General features: G+C 38.6%; 1 protein-coding gene and 1 long non-coding RNA gene across 2 annotated transcripts in view; one reads left to right on the top strand and one right to left on the bottom strand.

Moving 5' to 3' along the window:
• Positions 1-14,123, bottom strand: part of LOC149948109 (low-density lipoprotein receptor-related protein 4-like) — a 133,508-nt gene that overhangs the window by 74,269 nt on the left and 45,116 nt on the right. The window lies entirely within an intron of this gene.
• LOC149948110 (uncharacterized) lies at positions 5,999-6,671 on the top strand. Its single transcript, XR_016480719.1, has 3 exons — positions 5,999-6,363; positions 6,431-6,465; positions 6,597-6,671. It is a non-coding gene; the product is annotated as an uncharacterized LOC149948110 (long non-coding RNA).

Raw genomic sequence — 14,123 nt, 5'->3', positions numbered from 1 at the left:
CTAGTATTTATTCGTACTAATTCGAGACTCAAAATTTACTAGTATTAATTAGTACTAATTCGAGACTCGAAATTTACTAGTATTTATTCGTACTAATTCGAGACTCGAAATTTACTAGTATTTATTCGTACTAATTCGAGACTCGAAATTTACTAGTATTAATTCGTACTAATTCAAGACTCGAAATTTACTAGTATTTATTCGTACTAATTTGAAACTCGAAATTTACTAGTATTTATTCGTACTAATTCGAGACTCGAAATTTACTAGTATTTATTCGTACTAATTCGAGACTCGAAATTTACTAGTATTAATTCGTACTAATTCAAGACTCGAAATTTACTAGTATTTATTCGTACTAATTCGAAACTCGAAATTTACTAGTATTTATTCGTACTAATTCGAGACTCGAAATTTACTAGTATTTATTCGTACTAATTCAAGACTCGAAATTTACTAGTATTTATTCGTACTAATTTGAAACTCGAAATTTACTAGTATTTATTCGTACTAATTTGGGACTGGAAATTTCCTAATATTAATTCAAGACTTGAAATTTACAAGCACTTATTCGAGACTTGAAATTTACGAGTACTTATTCCACACCGGCTTGAAAAATATAAACTCAAGCGATTTATTGTATTGCTGCATTATTAGAACACTTTTGACGAGAGAAAGATTATAGGTTACACGTTTACGGTTGAACTATCATTAATTTCAAAGGTCGAATGAAATATAATTACTCCGAAATATTAATTTTATAGTTTAATTGCATTTAATTTGGTCACGGGTGTAAAAATAAATGAACCATAATAATAATATTAATTTAAATACACTGCAACGGAAAGAACACCGTAAACGTTTACGCTGCAGAATCTACATACGTATAATAATTACTTAGGCCTAGTTATTTTAATTTTGTACTTTTCATAAATTGCTTTATAATACAGTAATAAATTGTAATGACGAATTAGACAATTTCACCGTAAAAAATACGGTTATTTATTAGAGTGTAGCGTAATGTTTCAAAACTGGTTTGAAAATGAGTTTCGGAGAGATGCTAAGAGTTTAGTCGAAGATCGTGGCACAATGGCGGCTTTGTGCAGGGGTACAAAAAAACCCGAGTTTTCCGGCGGATTATATAAATATCTTTAGCCCTCTTTCGTTTATCTCCCACGCGCTGGAAAATCACAAAGAGAGTAAGGGAAGCCCGAAGAGAACTTCAAAGTGAGTATTTGGAATAATATTTCACTAACATATCCCCATCCTCCGGCCACAACGATACGAACAACGAACCCCACTCTGGTCTGGCCCCAAATTAAAGCGGGCACCCCCAACTCCAGTCCACCTTGAAAAATCCTTAATGTCACCCGCAGACTGCACCCCCGCAAGTGTAGGAATGCGTAATGTCACCCGCAAACTGCACCCCCTCAAGGGTAGGAATCCGTAATGTCTCAGGCAGACTGCACCCCCGCAAGGGTAGGAATCCATAATGTCACCCGCAAACTGTACCCCCTCAAGGGTAGGAATCCGTAATGTCACAGGCAGACTGCACCCCCGCAAGGGTAGGAATCCATAATGTCACCCGCAGACTGCACCCCCGCAAGGGTAGGAATCCATAATGTCACCCGCAGACTGCACCCCCGCAAGGGTAGGAATCCGTAATACCATCCGCAGACTGCACCCCCGCTTTACGCTGTCTTTTTTGGACGACTCGGAAGCCGACTATAGCATTAGCTTCTGGGCTTTATTTCTTTCTTTTTTACTCGTTGGTTGGGGGTCTTTAGAATGAAACACTAAGGCTTAGCTCGATGGCGGAAAGAAAAAGTTCTAGATCGAGCTTTTCGGGTCCCCTTTTTCTATTTACATATCGCCCTTTGAATCTCCGCCATTTGAATAGAAAAGAAGCCAAAATAGGCATCTCTCTCTTCTCCGCCGTCCACCGCCAAAGACACACGAGTCGGTCTCGCGAGGAGAGGGAACGAAAAGATGGACCGAAAGAATGATTTCTCGAAGACCGAGACGAAGTCGCCGGAAAATAATGGAAAAAATATTCATTTGTAATTGACAAGTCGAAAATTGCTTCATTCCACGTTTCGCTGAATCAGGGTTTGAATTTTCAAGTCGTTTCATTTTAAATCAGTATTATAAGGAATTTATAGACGCATACACTCGGAATGTTTGTAGATGCGTATATAGCACTCTGCCGCGAAAGGATCTCCAGAAATGGGCGGGGCTTAAACTACGTAGAATAACGAGGTAACGCGTTTTTTTAAATTGATTGGCCGTCGCTAAGAAGACCAAAAAATTCATTTAAAAAACCCCGATTAGTTATCACACTGAAGATCTTGAAGAGTTTGTCATTAAACTGATCTAGTTCCGCGTAAAATCACTTATTTAGATGGTTCAAAAAAGAGCGCAGAAGGTAAGTTAAATTCTATTTGAGACAAGGCCATTTCAATTGGGAATAATACTGCTAGAGTTACAATTACGATTTCGGTTGCCATGGTTACGAGGGACCTGTTCTGATAAGACTGTACGAAATTCATCTTTATAATTAGGAGGTAGCGCCATCTATATTTTGTAAAGTTATATTGCTAAAAATAAATAATTATTAGCTAACTCATCGTAACTTGAGTTAAAAAGGATCGTGTTGACAGAATAAAATTATTTTTAAACAACTTCAAAGGTTTGTTTGTTACGAGTAATCATACATTTCAATTTCGCATCAGATTCGCGAAAAAATTCAATTGCAATATAGTTGCCACCACTAGAGACAGATGCCGCCACTGTAGAACGATAAAGTTGATAAAGTCTCCTTATTGAACGAAATTGGTCCCGCGCCAGCCAGATTTAGTTATACCTCTATTTATTCTCAACTTAATGGACAAGGCTTGATGTGGACTAGGAGCCAAGATTAGCTTAGCACGTCTCGAGCCAAAACCTCTATGAGTCCCCACAGTCTTCCTTAGACATTCCGAGTGTATTCATATATAATAGGCGAAACTATAAAGTAAATTTGGTCTTAACCAACTTGTTAAAATGGGAAAACGAAATCACGTAACTACCATATAACAGCCAACTTCGAGCCTTCGATTCGGTAGCTCGTGTGCGTATTTGGCCGTGCGACGGTAAAGAAAAAATTATTCCTTCCCGATACTGCAGACATGGGCGCCCGCAGAAAGTTTTCGAAGGGGGGGGGGGGATTTTCATACTTAGGAAAACGAGGGAAGGAACTTCATACCTTTATTAGTGCATTTATAGCTCATAAAAGGGGGGCCATTTGCCCCGTTCCCCCCAACCTGCGGCCGCTCATGACTGCAGACAGTTATTACAAGATGTTTTGAATAATAATAATAATTAGATAATTTAGGTGAATCGATCAAAATATAAACCGCCATTAGGAAATGAAAATGAATAATAATTCTTAATTCTTAGGATAGATGGCGTTGCCGTTCCCCACAAAGTCACGGCACTACCATCTTTTCAGCCTCCCCCTGGACTTAATAGTTTCGTCTATTTCGTGGTATTAGACTAGTCCGGCACGGGTCTTAAAGTAAGATTAAACCGATCTTAAAGAGATAAATCTAAAATCTGGAGAAAAACCCGCCAAATAGACTTTCCACGAGAGTTCATTAAGAGAAACAACAATTAAAGTGAAAAGTTCAGTCCCGCTCTTAAGAACTTTGATAAACCGATTAAACTCGAGGTATAAAATATCTTCAGTCGGCTCATTAAAATAATTAAAGTTTCCTTAAAACCAAAGCAAACAACGAAAGGTTGTATAATTTCCCACCCACTCTCTTTATTAACTATGTATAACTTTTCCCATTATTAAAAACGGATTAAATAGAAAAGCAAAACTACTTTCATTATTTCTATATCGATTTTAGAATTGCAAATGGAAAATAATAGACCGTATTCTCGGTATAGCTTCGTACGAAAAAAGATTTACCGAGATTCTGAGGAACTCATCAAGGTTGCCGGAACCTTTAAATCTTCCTTTGGTCCATTTCTAAGACACGACCGCTATAAAAAACGCGAGGGGGTTGGGGAAAGATATAATGAAAAAGAAAAAAAAAAATGCTTGTAAGTCGAATTCCATCGTTATATTATCCGCTATTCTCGCGCAGTGAGGCGGCCCGGGCGGGGGACCCTAGAGGCGGAAATCTGAGTGGTCTGAAACGTTAACGGCTTAAGCGGGCGTCCTCCCTACAGGGACTTCGCTTCCATATCTGCGGAAGAGAAAAATATTTTTCTCTGGCTCGAAAGAGAAGTGGAGAGGAGAGAGATCTGGGAATGCGAGCCTCTTCGCTGGAGAGAGGGCAATGTCCAATTTCGGTGGTCCGGCGTGCGTCGGACCGTGAGCGATTTTGATGGCGAAAACGCGACGGGCGCCGAGGACTCATTGCCGCGGGTCGAAGTGGCAGCCAGCCCGAAGCAGTTTTCGACGTTGCCCGGAGCAATTGGCCAAGCAGAAACTTCTATTAGAAAATGGCTTTCTGCTTCTCCGACGCCAGAGGCCCAAATGGAAGCCCGATACTTTTACCTTCGTACCATATACGACTCTTATGAAATGGACATTTTTGCCCAGCGCGCCCGCCGCCCTGTTTTAAAGACTTTTCTTTTTTCTTTCGGAGGTCGAAGAAAGAACCTTTATTGAGTTTTAATGTTTCTCCCGAACGGAGCGTTTGAAGAAAAGGCGCCGCTAATTGCGTTTCACACATCAATCGCGCCGCCAGTTTATACAACATACGCTTGTTTTCTAACTAATTTAGGGATAAAAGGAAAATGTTCTGTTATAGTAAAGTACTTTATAGTTATTTATTTATTTATTTAACGTTTCATCTTGTTTTTACTTTGGCTATAGATTTACTATAAATTTTAAAAGGTTTACTTGATAACTTAAGTGGGTAATGTGGACAGAGTTGCAAGCTATAGAATGGACATAATCTATTTAGATCGTATTTGAAAAAGGACGCAAAAATCACAGATAGTTAGGGTAAAACCAAGTTGGCTAAGCCTCAAAGAGAATCTCGATTTTGATCGTATTTGAAAAAGGACGCAAAAATCACAGATATTTAGGGTAAAACCAAGTTGGGTAAGCCTCAAAGAGTATCTCAGGTATTCATACTGACAACATTCTATCGTACTTTGTAGAGTATGTTGTAACGAATTTTTGGCTAAAGATCCCAATTTCGGATCATATATTTTATCAGGAAATTATACATACACTCGGAATGTCTAACGAAGACTAAAGTGACCCTGATAATTATCATTCAAACGGGCGTGGTATACAGAGGAGATCATGGAGATGTTTGCTCGTGACGTGCTATAAGCTAGACTCGGCTCCTGGTCGACATTAAACCTTGTTCACTTACCTACTGGCAACTATGAATCTGGGTAAAAACTTAAGCCTTGGTTCTAACATTTTCAGTCGATAAAAGTTGCCAGCTAGAACAATAGACTAAGATCAATATTTCGACATCCACAAATAGTCCACGGCAGAGTCGCAAAAGTGAGACGAGAAGAATGAAATCAACGAAAAACAGCCTCAATTATAAGGCGAGTAAGACACGGGAAAATGAATTCTTTCGGAACACACTCTCAAAAGGAATCATTTACATTCCAAAGTATCGGCCGAGAAAAAAAGAGAGGTTTAAAGGGCGCGCAAAAACTAAAGCGATGCAAAGCGCCTTCGACGTCGAAACTTAAAAATTCCCTCCGGAAAACCGAACCTGCAGATACGATTTTTAGCCAGAGCTCCCCGCGCGAGCCTGCGCCTTTCTCCATCTTTCTCTACCCCCCCCCCCCTCTTTCAACCCCCGCTTGATCCCCCCCTTCAACATCGCGGATTTTTGTTTCTCTTTTGCGTAAAAAGGCTTGATTTCTCCCAGGATTTAGAGCCCCACCCATTGAAATAAATCAACTAAACACGGTTGATTTCCCGGTCGTATCGCCGCCACCCGTTCAAAGAGGGCGCGCCAAACATTTCCTCTCGAAGTAAGAGAAAAAGGCGCGTTAGCCGAGGCCCTTTCCGTGTTACGCAAACCGAGGCCTAGGTTTTTCGCGCGCGTGTAGCGTTTATTACGGCGCTAACAAAGCCGAGTTTGGCGGGAGTCAGCCGGCGATGGGAGCTCGATGGCGGCCTGGGTGCCGAATTTGCATTTTAAATGCGCGCTGGGGTGAGATACCCGAGCGAACTTTATCTTAAACTAAATTAAATTGTTCCCAAGATACCAAAAGGGCGAGCTTTGGAGATAATCTATAGGATACGATGGAGAATTATATAGAGACTTTCGAGAAAGATATCTAGTACTAAAAAAAACACCATATAAGAAGATTAAAAAAGTAGAAGCTAGGGTAAGTAAGAAATTAATTTGAATTGGAATGGCGCGATATGATTAAAAGTTTTCGTCCCGATCACTAGGGGGAGCCGCCGTAGCACGAAAGCTTACCTAAAAGGTAATTTGCTTAATTGCTCTCGAGTATAGGTAGCTAAAGTTTTCCAAAGGTTAAAAGGGTGGTTCATTATTCGGAGGAAAGATGTGACAATTTATTATAGTGAAGCACCGTTCTTTTTATTCAAATTTCAGAATTCCCCGGAGAGACATTCTTTTTGCTCAAAAGTTTTAAATATATCCACATCCTGCTTCTGGACTCTTTAAGAAGAATTTGATGCGAAGGGTTCTTTAGGTTCCAAAATATCTAACTGCTCTTTCAGGGGTACGTACCACCAACTTCTACGACCATTATAGCAAGTTCATAATCAGGTGTCAACGAGGTCTATACGGCTTTTAACGTTAACAACAGCTGATTGGAATTTGGAATACCGATAGTCTTCGGTTTTTTGTTGGGTTGCGTGATAAGTTTTTATGGATAGAATCAACCATTTTCATTGTACATTTTTTATTTATTTTTCTGCGTAAAGAAACGCAACTGAATTTGAATCAGAAACGCAAAAAAATCATATCAGAATAAAAAACATTTGATCATTTTTTTTAAGAATGCCTATAAATTCTCATCGCTTCAGAGTAACGCTTTTGCAAAGTAAATTTTGCTCTCACACGCGATGGTGAAATCGTTTATCCGCCATCACGTTATCACTTGGGAAGAACAACAACCAGTTCGGCAAGACGAAAATAGTATTTCGTTGCCCAGGCAGCTTTATGAACCAGTAGTGCGGGTAAAACTTTTTTAACGGGTGTATGTTATTGTAGAATTAATATTGATTGTGCAAATTCATAGAAGAATACGTCACATAATTTCTGATGTCATAAAGGTATTTTCTTTAACGAAACCTTGTTCGCGGGATATGACGTAAATTACGTCACTTACAACTCCTTGTCATCAACAGTACTTTATAAATAGCAAACGGAAGTTAGTGAAACCGATTTTGAAAACCCGCAGAATAGATGTTTCTATAAAATAAAATGAATAAAAAGTAAAAAATATAAAATGTGGCTATGATGTCAGAAGACACGGCTTTATTGGTATATTCTTCGCACGAGCGATTTGCACGCGCGCTAGAAAAACCTATATTCCTCTGGCGACTGCAGCACGCGCTCGTGGACTTGTAAAATTTAAGAGACTGTGACGTAAGAGCAACGTCAAAACCAGAACGCCACGTTACTTTATAAAAATAACTATTTCTAACGCGTTTCTGACTTTGACAATATTTATAGTTTAGCCTGGCGAGATTGGGTGGGTTTACATGGTAACCTTTTTCAATAAACTAATTTGCATATTACATACAGGGAAACAAACCTTTAGAAACCGCCATCGAGTATATAATTTTAATTTCTTATTTCTACACTAGATGACACCAGCGTAGATATTTTGGCGCAAAATTTAAAAAAATATATATATTATTTAAGTGCTATTTCAAGCTGAAAGTTTATATAAAATATTTTAGAAAATTTTGTTATACAAAATTTCAGCTTTTAAATAACCACAATTTAAATTAGACTTTCGCGGGTTTTATCATTTTTGTTATTTCGGATTGTAAACTGATGGCGCCATCTAGTAACAAGTATATTATTAAAAATGTACACACAATGGCGGTACCCCTGTAAAAGGGTCTTCTCCCTTCTTATATGCGTATTGGTGTATAGTACAATAATTATAAAAATTTTCCATGGAAATGTTTTCTAAGTAAATGTTATACAGAGGCATACTTACGACCGATTATGTTACATATGATAGAAGTAATGACAAAAAAGAACAATTTTCTGAGTGTTTAAAACGTTAACGTCACTAATTCCCACACGGGCGTAGATTTTTTCTCGTTGCTAGGAAACGGGAAAGTTCTTCAATATTTTATTGACGCACTCCACAATGGCAGGCGAGGAAATGAAAACAGAGCCGTAAGCTAAACGATAAAATGAGTGACGAGCTTTCTTTAAACCCCAGGGAACGCTAAAAAATATCATGTATTTTGGAAACCGGCTTTACACATTAAAAGAAGAGTCGTCTACGAATTCAAACTGAAAGTTTTCAGAGGGCGAAATGGACGCTTCAATAAAAGATACTCCGTTTTTACTCCCCTCTCCAAATTCATCTGGGAAGGAACTATTTCCGGTCGGTCGGTTAAACGGTTAGAATGGCTAGCCAAAAAGTCATATTTAAGCCAATTGGAGACGCGTTTTTGCCCTCGTGAGAATTTTGCGTCAGATAAGAAATGCGTCGACTTATGTTAATTTTCGATAATATATTTTAAGGTAAAATATATAATGTTACTAAAACTAAATATAAGAAGATAATATTATTATTATCATCATCCTCTTATGGTATAAATAATTAAAATTATACGGAATATTTTTATATTACCGGGCAATTTTAAGGCTTCTCATGGAGGCAGAGTTAATTAATTTCGTATAAAATTACCTTCCGAAAAAAGATGAAAACTAATTCCTTTAGAACTAAACGTATTACTTTTGCAGTACGGTATGCAACAAGTGTTTCCTTTTAACCAGGTAACTTTTTTGGCATGTTAAGGCTTAGCAAAAAACCGATGTTATGTTCGAGAAAAGTTTCCAGCTTTCTAATATTTCAACAAGCACTATATAAATAGTAACATAGTAACTCATGAGTCCTGGCTGTCGGAAATATTACTTCTTGGCAATTTCTGGGAAGATGTTTTATTTAAGCGCCTATTCTCAACGAGAACTGTTTGGAATGCTCGGATATTAAACGAGCATCGACGAAACACTTTTAGAAAGTATAGCTACCTCGCCACCAATTTCTAGAAGCGTTAAACACGAAAAGGTCCCTAGAGTAAAATTGAATACCAGTACTATACGAATTTCAAACATTAGCCAAAAAGGAAAACTACCAAGCCGGCGGCGAAAAGACTGATTCCATTAGTTTTAAGTCTGTTTCTCTGATGGTCCCCCTCCGGTCCTCGGCTGAGGACCTTTATTACAAAAGGACAAGGAAATGGTCATTCATTTTACTTCAACCCTTAGCAACCGAGAAACGTCCATCTCGGATGCTTTTCAACGAAATGGGGTTATATTTATCATAACAATAACAATTTGTTATAAATCTAGAGAGACAATGCGACTAACGGATTAGGACGACTACTTTTTACGACTGCCAGCCATAAAAGGAAATCCAAATCGGAGTCTCCCTAATAGAGTCGTCCATTATGTCTGTCTGAGAAGCGAAAATAGTTACGTACGCCTTTTTCATATTGAGCTACATCTGCTTATGGTTTAGAAGAAATTGTATTTTTACGGAACAAAAATGATTTTGTTCCAAAGAGTTATTGACGAGACTGCATTAAGGTTATAACATATTTGTCTTTCGAATATTCTATTGATATATTTTCAAAGAATTATTCTTATCGAAAATCAATAAATAATGTTATCTAGGTAGAATTTTTTTATACGTAATAATAATAATAATAATCTAGGCTAATATCCAAGGCACGACCCTAGGCCCAAGTCATCTAGCGACTTTTATTGCCTTTAATTCAGGTTTCGAAATATTCAATTTTAACTATATTTTAACGTAATCAATATTTATTACAGGTTAAATTTTAAACTTTACCATACCATTTTAAACATTTACGTTTTAAACAATTTAATACTTCAATATTTTTATAATGAATTAATTTAATCGAAGTTAAACGCAAAAGATTGAAAGTTGTCATGGATTGCCAAATAATTCCTTTGAAATTTTTAATGTTTCGTTTTAGTTAATCGCAAGCCAGATTGAAAGTCTATTTATTTATTTATTTATTTTCTTTACTATTTAATTTAGGGTTGTAAGTCGGAAAATTTTCCGCGGAAAATTTCCCGCTCGGACAATTTTCCGGAAAATTACCGAGGCCTTTTTTCCGGAAAATTTTCCGTATTTTTCCGAAAAATATTAAAAACGTTTTCATTCCATGATTTGTCTAATATATTGTTTGCAAATTTAAATAAAGCGGCATTTTCACCTCATTTTTTCTAATCTAAAAGTAAAACTAAACCTATAGACTAGTTTAAACTGGTTGAAATGTAACACTGTTAATGTTTTCTGATATTAGTCATTTTAAATCGATAAAAAGTTTAAAACATTAAAAACCCTGGAAAAGTAATTTATGTTTAAATTTTTTATTTTTCCGATTTGCGGAAAATTTTCCGCAATTCGGAAAATTTTCTGGAAATTTTTCCGCATTTTATTTTTCCGGAAAATTAACAACCCTAATTTAATTCGTTTTTGACGTTTTTTATTCTGAGTTTCTTCTCTTTATTTAATTCATAAGTTTTGTCATTTCTTAAAATTTGTTTAGGGCTTAGCTTTTTTCGCCCCATTTTTCATAATGACCTTTCCTACCTTTTCGCGTGTTTTAGCAGTTTTTGTTTCGGCGCGAATATCGAAAACTCGCTTATCAATAACCCCGTAATAAATATTTCTCATTGCGTCGTTAAATCGACAATAGGCTTTCACGAGAAATCGACCAATTTCGTTTCGAGTGTAGGGATAAAGAAATAGCCGAAGAATGTAAAGCCAGAAGCTTCGATGGAGCGCGTCAAAAACGGTCTTATCACTCGATTTCGTCGTGGTAAATTTAACCGGGTCCCCTCAAAAAAAAAAATAGGCCTAAAGTTTCTAAAGAGATTGAAAGCCTAGCAACAAATCTCGCTAATGCCCGTTCTATTTACGCCGAGTAAATTTACAGACGGGAACTCGCGTCCGAAGAAAGCCGGTCGCGTGACCCAAAAGAAGAATCTAAGAAACCCTTTTACCTACTATAAAAAAGTAGAAAAAGGGAGGTGGATGAGGCGCGTTATCTAAGCGTCAATGGGACTTAACAAGCGATAGAAATCCGGGATGTTGCGAAGGAGGCGCTGATGGCGGAAGGGGTTCCGTAAGAATGAACCCCGAAAAGGAGGAATATCTCTCACGGAAATCTTTGGATTTCAAACGAAGCGGAAAAGTAGGAGGGAAAGTGCGGAGAGAGTTTTTGTCACTTCTGCGGCTTGTTTAGACTCATTCCGCTACAGCGCCAGGACTCACTCTTCGAGGGATGTTCTCCTTTTTTATTTTTGAGTCCCAGAACATCTTTGAGAGCATTCCGCGATCCGCGCCGCGTCGAGGCGGTTTGGATCCGGCCAGAAGGAGAAGCGGCCCTCGGGGGAACGACAAAGGCCCCGAAAAACGGAGTTGTCTTCGCCCCAACCAGCGGAGGAAAAAATAGAGAACGTGGCGCCGCGGAGTATACCGTCTATATTTATATATATATATATATGAGATAGAGAGAGAGTTAAAGGCGCGACGCGTGCCGAGAATTTCCAAAAACGATCCGATAGGTTTCTCTATAGAGATTTCCAGGCATACACGATTGCTTCCGCCTAAAAATGATCCTTTCCATTGCCATCTCTTCCCTCCCCTCCCTTTCCCCCCTTCAAGACGATTCCCGCCTTTTTTTAGTCCTACGCTCTATTTGACCTTTCGCGGTGCTTATGCGATTAGGTGCGGTTCGGAGCTATCAGTCATAGTCACTAATATTTGGTACCGGTAGAAGTTCGTTTGAGTTTTAAATCACTTACAAGGTGTTTCTCCACGGTCTTTTTCAAACTCGGGGGTTAAGTAGACCTTCGTGTACCTTGAAAGCTCTTAAAGGGAGAAGTTTCAATGGCGATTCGTTTTGCCATGGCAACCAAAAATATTTTTCACAACTCAAGTGTAAACTTTCTCTACGTAAAATAGCTTGGGACAATCACGGATTGTAAACCCTTACGATTTGACCGAAATTTTACCCAATTTTATTAGTTTTACCCAATTTTATCAGTTTTACCCAATTTTATCAGTTTTATCCAATTTTATCAGTTTAACCCAATTTTATCAGTTTAACCCAATTTTATCAGTTTAACTCAATTTTATCAGTTTAACCCAATTTTATCAGTTACCCAATTTTATCAGTTTTACCCAATTTTATCAGTTTTACCCAATTTTATCAGTTTTACCCAATTTTATCAGTTTTACCCAATTTTATCAGTTTTACCCAATTTGTTTTGCCAAAATTTTTTTTGTTAAATGTCAAAGGGGGAACACCACCCTCCTACGTATTGTATCCCGTCCACCTGAACGCTAAGACCCAAGGCACCACCAGGGGCGTATTAACCATTAGGCCATTTTTCTAGGGGCGCCAAAACTCTGATAAAGCCCCACGGTCCATGCCCCTACTCAAAATAACGCCGAAAAGGTTTGGGGAAACTAAAATATATTTATTTATTTATTATAAACCGATACGCCCCTCCTTAGCTGACCAATGCCAAGGGGCGCCAAATTTTTCTGTGCCTAAAGGCGCCGAAAGGGTTAATCCGCCCATGGGCACCACCGTAGGCCCAAGTCAACTAACGACTTGTAAAGCCAATTAACAATGGCCGGTTTAGAATTTCCAAGTAAGCTAGTGACTTATATTGCCATTACTCCAGGCTAGTGTTAGTTAGCGTTATTTTTTTTATTCGTAAGGTCGGTTTAAAAATAATAATAATCAGCTAGGCTTATACCCAAGGTCCCACCTGGGGCCTAAGTCATCAAGCGACTTTTAAAGCCATTAATTCAGGTGACCGGGTTTCAACGTGTAGGAGGGTGGTGGCAAGCCTATCATGCCACGCGAACCAACAGCTCCCTACACTAACTATTACCGTTAACCTCGACAAGTTTTTATGTAAGGGGAAACCACTTAAACCAGTGAAGAGATAGCTTGCAAACTCAACACAGAAGGAGTTTTTCCGAGTTTTCACACAGATGGGTTTGAACCCGGCTCCTCTTTCTGCGAGGCGAAAGCGCTACGCTCTCAATAAACGTCGAAAGTAATTTATTCGTCTTTGGCCGTGGGCGCAGACTCATTATGGCCGTGGCGAGCTTGTTTTAGCAACGTAGAACTTTCCGGCGTGTAAAATCTGTTCGGAAGCGAGTCGGAAACCTCAACGGCATTTGGCCACGGACGAAATATGTGGGTCATTTGCACTTGCGAGCAGCCCCGAAAGAAAAGGCGAACCGGGAAATAGAAATCGAGCCGAGGTGCGAAACGCGACCAGCCAGCGGCAGGGGTGAAAGGGGTTGGGGTGAGAGCCTATTCTACGATTCGTGGTAGGAAAACCGAAATTTCCAGAAATTGTTACGCGGCAGAGACGCAGAAACAGGGAAAGATGAAGATGCGTCTCGCTTTGGACAGGCACGGCTTCTCAGCACTCGTTCTCTATTCCATAAGCTCGTCTTCTTTGGAAATTGAAACGCGTCCATTCACGTCTTGAGACCAAAAAGGGAACGCCTCAAAAATGGGTTCCGTCTGTACGTGATTTCAAACCGATATTGCTTTTCGAAAATATTTCGGTTCAATTTTTTTGAAACGACAAAAACATTTAAAAAAAGAATCAACGCAGACACTGTGGATAGCATTTTAAGAAATTGTATCAACATTTCTTAAAATTTCAGACAGAGATACCAACAGTAGACCGGTTTCAGGGTAAGCCTGACTAATGAGCCTCCTCTCTTAATTTAGTTGTCACGGACAAGTTGGGGTAAAAAGGGGGATATAAAAACAAGAAGGACCGCCAACATTTGACTTTACCCGTCACAATTAAAATATAAATTTATTATCACTTGATTTACACGATGTGATT

Source organism: Leiobunum rupestre, chromosome 4, assembly GCF_980474605.1.
Source record: "Leiobunum rupestre chromosome 4, qqLeiRupe1.1.hap1, whole genome shotgun sequence".
Classification (NCBI taxonomy): Eukaryota; Metazoa; Arthropoda; class Arachnida; order Opiliones; family Sclerosomatidae; genus Leiobunum; species Leiobunum rupestre.
The sequence above is the reverse complement of the archived record's forward strand: the minus strand, read 5'-3'. Positions and strand labels throughout refer to the sequence as shown.